We start from the raw sequence: 8,862 nt of genomic DNA, 5'->3' as shown, positions 1-8,862 counted from the left end.
CTCAGGTGTGGGTATTTTTACAGATGAGCTTTTTACGGGAGGATCTCCGCGAAATATACCGCGCGCAGCCGCGTCACACATATATGCACATTTGCAGCGAAGGCTATGCAGGGAAGGGAAGAAGATGGCAATTTGACCCCGTGCCATGAGAAGTGCATTGTTTGTAATTAGGGGGGAGGAGGGAAAGGAAAAGTTAGAGTAGCGGTGCGCCGTAGCTTGTACGAATGTAGGCCGCTATTTACCTCACGGGGATGACGGTCCGTCATTTTCCCTCCTTGCTCCAGAGCCGCAGCAAGTTCTCCGACGAGACTTGATTCGGGCGAACATGCGAGGCACTGCGTCTACCGCAAGTGATCGGCGTCACCACTGGAGGGTGCTGATGCACTCACATCGAAGACACCCAAGCGCGAATAGAGTGAGCTAGCGCTTGAGAAGGGGACCATATGCAAGTTCTCGCTTAGTTTGACGATTTATGTAGCTATTGTATAAACATGCACAGAATGCTTCCCTGAAAGGGCTAAGGATGCAACTTTTATTCTGTGCATGCGGCCTCCATCGCGCTATTTGCGTATCCCCCTAACCGACAAGGTACCTTTATTTTAGTAATTGCTGGTAGCTTATACCGGTCGAAAATTTGGAACAGGCACTTTTGGTGGTTCATGAACCGGAAAACGTCAATCAAAGGGCGACATAGGAACAACATGCATAGGAAAAGACTCCAGGGAAAATGAACTTTCCAGTTACCACGAAATAGAAATTCTCCCACAGCATAAATGAGAAACGGGTGCAGCGACGCCCTAAAGCGAGTAGCGAACAAGTAGGGAAAGCGGCACCTAAAGCGAGCGCGCGTTGGTGGTTTACGACAGGTAGCATATGGGGTCAGCTCATCCAGCGTGGCATGCCAGGGAGGAATGGGCATGTTGCAACGTAGGTAAAAACATGAATAGATCGGAAGGCTTTACACTATAGTCTCACGGGCGAAAGCTCTATAAGCATGGAAGCTCATTTTGTTCCTCCAGCTGCGCCAAGCTTTTTCGCTTCAGGGTAGCTGCCGCTCACCTTTGCGTTGAAAAAAAGACGCTAAGCAGGAAACGTGTTAGCAAAGCCCGGTGGCACTACACGGGGCGTGGCTCTCCTTAGAAAGACACTTAGCGGGGCAGGTTGGTGCATAGCTGTGAAAAATTTGAGCGCAACAGAGACGACACACAGACAAGATAGGACAGGGCTTGCGCTACTTGCAACACTTTATTGGCGTGGACGAACAGCAGTATATATATCACTGGGAGGAGAGAGGGTATGAACAATATGTGACTGCTCATGCGCGAGATATCGGTAGAAGCATAAAGAGGTACACAGGTGATTCGGTTGAAACTAAAACATATTTAAAACCTTACATTCTTTTTGGAACATCACGATCGAAGGGATGCTAACACATGCACTCCCATTCTTAATTATATGGTGGGCTTAACTATCAGTTCACGAGCGATAGTCTCATTACTTTTACAGACTATTCTGGTGTCCTGAAGCCTCGCCTTACAAGCCTTCTTATGCGGGACAGAAAAATAAAGTGTTGCACGCCAATAAAGTGTTGCAAGTAGCGCAAGTCCTGCCCTATCTTGTATGTGTGTCGTCTCTGTTGCGCATAAACTTTTTGACATGGCTCTCATGTCGGCGACAGCTTTACAAGAGAGCAGCGCAGAAAGTGATAGGCGAGAGAGATAACAGAGGAACCCATTCTGCTAGCGTGTTTGATTCGTTTTTGTTTCTCTTTTGTCTATATTTCAGACGTTAGCACCGTCCTTAGCATTTAGTACCCCAACATCTTCATTTTTTATTCTATCATTGTTCATCTCTGTTATCATATATTTCTTCTCTGGCAACTTCATATCGCAAAAGTAACACAAAAAAGATATATCATTAGCGAGCCATCAAGGTCAAGCAGAGATAAGCAGAATTTAAAAAAAAAAGAAAAAAACATACAGCGCAACAAACTTCTACTCGCTTGCCCTACGTTTGCTGCTCTGTATGTTTTTAAAAAATGATGCACCAACTAGCTCAACTCTCAGTTTTATAAGCAGAATTATTTGTTTCACTTACGGACAATGGTGTGTGGTGAAAAGGAAGATCATTAAATGGATGAGAATCGAATAGAAAAGCATCATCTAAATGTACCTCCTGCTTACGCAGTTCATCCCACCTGACCATCTGACCGTTTTCGTGTTACCCTAATTTTGCCCTAGTTGGTATTAATTAATTTCTTATTGCTAGATTGTAATTGTTATGATTTTACGACCACTAGGATATTTCTCAGACAATATCATATCGCCGCTGAGCTTGAGGGTCTACCATGATACAGCTCAAGGATAGCACATACATGAGTGTTAGAGAATTGCGAAATTGTTTAAGCATCATTCAATTTACCTGCAGTTACACGAATCGTGCTGGGATGTCCGAGACGGGCGATGGTGAAAACCGCCGAGGACGCTGCCCAAGAACGAATCTAGAGCGTTGCCACTACGGCGCAGGTGGTCAGGTTAGGCTGGGGCAGATCCGTACGGATGTATGAAGGGGACTTGGATAGGCAGCGAAGGTGGCAGGCGGTGTCAATGCTTCAAGACCGGAATCTCAATACCGCCGCACCTCCACAAGAATATATCACGCTAGCATTCAGGACGACATGGCGGCAGGGCGAATTGATTTAACTGCCCGCTTCGTCATCTTTGGGTCCATAATAGTCGACAATATTATGTATATGTTAATGAGGTCCTCCTTCCCCAATCCACGTGTGCTCAATGTGCACGTTTGCACTAATAACATAAAACGGGACCAACAGCCACTGTAACCAAGAAACGCATCGAGGACCTTTTGTTTTTCGTGTTGGACATAGAGAAATAATAACGTAATCCAGAAGCAAGCAATTACAAAGCAAAGGAAAAAATAAACCACATACCGCAAATGGTGTCTTGATCCCCGACCACACCCAATTTCGCTACCAATTATCACCGAAGTATAGAGGTCATGAGTTCGAATCCGATCGGCGGCTTATGATTACATTTTTACTTCACATTGATCATGACTGTGACGTTATGTGATGTGACATGTCTGTGATGTGACTGTACTGTCATCACCCATCCCTCTCTCACCCACAACTTTTATACCCACCTACCCCTCTCCCCCAGTGCAGGATAGCAAACCAGTTCCTTTACCGGTTAACCTCCCTGCATTTCCTCCTCATCTTCCTCCTCCTCTTCCTTAACAGCAAAAACAAATTTTATCATTTCATTGCTTCTAGTGGCTGTTAGTTTAATTCCTATTTTTCTCATAACCAGCCCGTCCTTTTCTCTTCATTTCTTTGCCAATACACTAACAAGAACTTTATTATCAAATTAACCATTGCGTATTGACCATAGAGGGCAAACTGGTTTCGAACGCATGAAACAAATCGGGGCCCGTACCTTCCTATGTTTAGGGTCGGGACTTTTGAGTTTAAACCAAAAAACAAATGAAGTGCACTCTTTACTAATGTTTAGTAACAGGCGGTGGAAATTAATCCCGTGCTGGTGAGTTTTACTGCATTCGTTTGCGAACTCACCAGACGCAGCAGCTCTATATACTCCTAAGCTAAATATTGTACGCTAGAATATATGCGACTCATATGGAGCACCAGCCGCAGCAGCTCTATAGCGTATATGCGACTCATATGAAGCCATCAGTTCCGAATTATCATCTTAGGGCAATCCCTTAATTAAGTAGGTTTTTGTATCCCAAAATATTGGCAATATTTTGATATTTGGAATCGGAACAAGTAACCGTCAACTTGAAGCTATTCATAAAGAACCCTCAATAGTCATTAGCTTTTGCCAGCTTCCGCAGTGGTTAAGTGGAAGTTCCCGCGCTGTCATATACACTGGTACCATATATTGCGCAGATTTCAGCAGGAACATGGCAACCATGATTTTATATTTACAACACACTCACGTTTTTTCTTACCACCGCAAAATTTAGCACAAAAGTTTGTTATAATTATGAATTCTTCCTTTACGGTTAGCTCATAAGATGACCATTATTGCGGTATTTAGTGTTACACTAAGTTCTTAAAAAAATGGGGCAGGTGGGACATAAACGCTACCTTTTTACCGTTCATGGACACCATATTGTTATCTGTGAATTGAAATTTCGCGCGTAAAAAATATTAGCTGAAATAAAACGGAATTTCTGTTCTGAAATAAACACCGAAGAAGCGACAGGTGAATTTCTTTAAAACAACCGCAAAATGATTTCCACTATATACGGTTTCTTTCATTCGTATTAGTCCTACCTTGCGTGAAAAACCCAGCATATTTCAACATGTACGCATCGTAAGAAACACCCACTGCTATCAAGTGCCGAATTTTTGTCGGTTTCAGTGCCGGGAAAACTCACACAAGAGGTGAATAATGCCTCACTATTCTGAGAGGCCAGACAGGACGTCCAGTTTTCCCCTGCCTTGAAAGCGCCCTCTCAAAGCGAGGTGCGGCATTTACTTTTAAGAGCGGCGATAAGAGCACGCTTCGCTTAATACAATGAGTACAGGTTTAAATTTAATTTTTCACGTAGAAAACACCGTCGCATCCTGTACCTTTTCAACGATATTAAAACTATAAATCGTCCGCCGAACTGCGGTGTTAATCGCGACTCAACCACCGAAGGCAGTGAAGATAAATTATTCGCATTAAAGGCAGGCTAATGACTTCATTATTTGCCCTAACACATCTGAACATCAGCTGGTGTAGTCCACCCTAGCTCTGGGCTGAAATACTAAATTTTACCACAGAAATACTGCTGCAATCACCATCTTGCAGTGCGATTCAATATTATCGCGCAATTATTTCTCACACTAAACAATAAACTGTATAATCAATTCGCGTTCAAAATGCAAGCTGTTTAACCATCAAGGCATATTTTGTACAAACTATATTGTGATTGTAGTTTTAGCATATCGACAAACCCTTCTTTGTACATTTCTGACCTTTTTGTACTACATGAAAAATGTGTTGTTGATAAAAACCAAGACTTGCTTGAATGATAAGTTCATGTCGTCACTTTAGCACTGCCAAAAGCCTATAGAGACAAGTCGACAGCATGTCAGTACAAAGCTATAAATTCAACATAAGAAAAGCAGCATCACGCAGCTGAAAAGGCCTCGCGAAGACAGTCATTCGTTACAGCTAGCTAACTAAAAGAGCATTTCACTTTGCACTGCTTCGCTCTGTTTCTTTTCTTCAGAGGTGCTGCTACCACAGCTTGTCATTTCGGGGGAAGGAAATGTAACTCATATTCAACAATGGTCTTCCATTCCTATTTTTTGTTCAAAATTTCTCTCGCTTTCACTTGACACGAGAACATGAGGTATAAGCGGACAAGTACTCCCATAGTCAAGTTGTCGCTGGTCCATCGTGAATGGGTGCTCAGCTTTCTTACATGTTCAAAATTGCTTTAACGTGCCCTAACAACAGAGTAAACCTCGTCCATCTCTTTTATTTTCTCCAGAATAACCCATACAAAAGTACTATGAAATATACTTGCAAAGCTCGCTAACCTTTGACAAATTTCAAGCGTACACAATGGAAAAAACTGGCTGGGGCTTCGCTCAGCTACAACTGGATATGCAAAGCGAAAGTTTGGTTCAGCCTGGTTAAGTCTTGGTTTCACATGGGTAACCTTTGATTTAGCTGTAAATATTATAATTAAGTATACACTCATCGTTATAATTCAGGTATGACGGCTGTGCCGTAGTCGGTGGCTAGAAATGACAGTTATTAGGCTTGGATATATACACGCGTCGTTGTGGTCTCGCTGCCGGCGTGTTACGAGGAACGGCTCACTCTTCCTCAGTCTCCGACGCTTGGCATTCCTTGTCACTCGTCAGTACGGCCAAGCTTGAAGACGAAAAGGGCACATAAAGAAGCGTGTAGGGTTACACGCTCCTTTTTTTTTGCATGTGTATAGTTAAGTACAAGAAAAGTTACAATATTACATCACAGAGGCTTAGAATCCAGCTGCGAGTAATATGGCCTTGCACTCTCTCAGCCAATATGCAGAATGTTACATAAAGGTTTATAAAAGCCATTTATAAGGGTGTTAATATTTGATAACCATGACGAAAATTGTGCATAGTTATGTGTCCACAGACTACATATCTCAGGGTCTAAAGTGGAGGAGAGCATGCATGAAAACGAACGTGCGGGAGTCTCAACAACAATTAATGACAGCACTCTGCGCAAATGTACTATTACTTTTGCGTATTTGTGCTTTGTGCATGATTGCCTTGGTTGCATATGTGCCAAAAAAACTCAATATAACCGAAAACATGAAAGCGTATTGTATTTGATGGAATTATTTTGATTCCAAATAGCAATCAACTTGTATGCATCATGAAGGCAGTAAGATTCCCATCAACTAGAATATTCCGCAACTGAATTTTATGCATGCCTCACAACACACCTTCACTAACTACCGCAATAAATTGTCGGGCATCTGAATAGACTCAAGTACCTCGCCTTTGGACCTGTGTCCTGCCCTTTACATAAGCAGCTACGTTACGAAATTCGGCCTTTCTTTTCCTCGCATACGAATGAAGCCTAACTAGTGTGGACAAGGTTTTATTTGTTTTAGTTTATGGGGTTTAATGACGCCCCAGAGCGGCTCAGGCTATGATAGACGCCCTAGTGCAGGGCTCCGGAAATTTATTTAATGCGCACTGACGTCGCACAGTACACGGACACCTTGCTTTTCGCCTCCATCGAACAGCGGCCATATATGCCTAAATTCGATCCCGCAACTTTGGGCGCAGTGGCAGAGCGTCCAGTCGCGTCTCGGAAAGTTCTGCTCGAAAGTGGTTTATTGAAATACCCAAAACAACGGAAGTAAAATTATATTTTCCAGCCCCTGTTTCTGCTACCTAATCATCACAAGCACCTAAACAGTGGCGGCGGAAGTTGAGGAATATTGATTGATTTATAGGAAGGGAAAGGCGCGGTAACTGTCTCACTTGTTTTCTGTGGACGCCGCAACCGCGCCGTAAGGGAAGGGAGGAAGGTGGGATGAAAGTGGAAAGAGAGAAAGAGGACCCGTAGTGGAGGGCTACGGAGTAATTTCGACCACCTGGGGATCTTTAACGTGCGCTGACATCGCACAGCACACGGACGCCTCTTTGTTTCGCCTCCATGCCCCGCCGGGGTGGTGCAGTGGTAAGACGCCCGACTACTGTGCCGAAGTTCCCGGGTTCGAACCCGACCGCGGCGGCTGCGTTTCAATGGAGGCGAAACGAAGAGGCGTCGTGTGCTGTGCGATGTCAGCGCACGTTAAAGATCCCCAGGTGGTCGAAATTACTCCGTAGCCCTCCACTACGGCTCCCCTTTCTCTCTTTCCACTTTCATTCCCACCTTCCTCCCTTCCCTTACGGCGCGGTTCGGGTGTCCACAGAGCAAGTGCGACAGTTACTGCGCCTTTCCCTTCCTGTGAACCAATTTAACTTTTTTTCGCCTCCATCGAAACGCAGCCACCGAGGTCGGGTTCGAATACTGGTACTCCGGCACAGTAGTCGGGCGTCTTACCACTGCACCACACCGGCGGGGCAAGTTGAGGAATAGGAAGGAAAGGAAGCGGAAATCAAATAGGTTAGCGACAGGAAGAAAGGGCAGGGTAGGTAAAAGTAAAAGGTATGCACATTATTTTACAGGAAAGCAGTATGATATGTTTGAGGCCCGCTCGTAAATTGCCTAGTTCACTGAAGCACTCGCGACAGCTGGTGTCGGAAAACAAAATTTAATTTTCTCAGCGCTCTTCAAATTTACTTTTCTGAGACTCGCCTGGTTTCTCTTTAGCGCTCTTGCCCCGTCGCAGTTTTGCAGTGGTAAGACGCCCGACTACTGTGCCGAAGAACCCGGTTTCGATCTCGACCACTGGCAGCTGTGTTTCGATGGAGGTGAAGCGGAGAGGCGTCCGTGTGCTGTGAGATGTCAGTGCCCGTTTAAGATCCCCAGGTGGTCGAAATTACCTCTTATCCTTCCACTACAGCACCTCATTCTCTCTTTCCACTTTCACTACCAACTTTTTCCCATTCCTTGGGGTGAGATTCAGGTGTCCCATAACAAGTGTGACCGATACTGCGCCTTTCCTTTTCTGTGAACCAATTAATATTATTATCTTCAGAGCTCTCACCGATGAAGCTTTGCGCGAGCACTGGGCTATAGAAATATCGGGCTGGTCACTTGTCATTTGTTGTTGTGGCTGTAGGAAGAAGGAAAGGAAAATGCACGGGCCTGCTACTGGCTCTGTAGCTGAGACACCTCCGCTGTCTCGTGCGGACAAAAGAGAAAATAGGGAAGAAAAAAGAAGAGGGAGAGAAAGACGCCCACTTGACATTTAAGCTACGTGAATCATACTTTGATGGAAACGTTTTAGTTAGCCGTTGCTAAAGGCGATTTAAAACTCCGCGGGAATAGCGTCGTTTCTAAAGCCGGTAATTATAAAGTTACACTAAATATTTACCTCTAGCGAACGAGAAAAATATTGCAGACTAGGTCACATGACTCTTAAAAGCTCTGAGGTGGTTTCAATCGGTAGTACATTCATGTTTTAATGCACAAATCAATTTAACGGTTATGTTTTCAACTTCCTCTGTCAGTCAGTGGGTCGGTCCACACCACGATGAAAGAACTAAGAATCCGGTACGTACAGGTGCGGACATAAGTAAGCACGCTTCTCTGTTTCAATTACGAACACGCCTTCTGTATTTGAGATAAGAAATCTTATGTCCTATAGTAAAAGCGCACTGGTGTCTACTGCCGGCTCCCATATACCACAGCTGCCAGCTTTAAT

The sequence above is a fragment of the Amblyomma maculatum genome, chromosome 11 (genome assembly GCF_055883805.1).
Source record: "Amblyomma maculatum isolate TAMU_Amacu chromosome 11, ASM5588380v1, whole genome shotgun sequence".
NCBI lineage: Eukaryota > Metazoa > Arthropoda > Arachnida > Ixodida > Ixodidae > Amblyomma > Amblyomma maculatum.
This window is presented reverse-complemented; position numbering follows the sequence as displayed.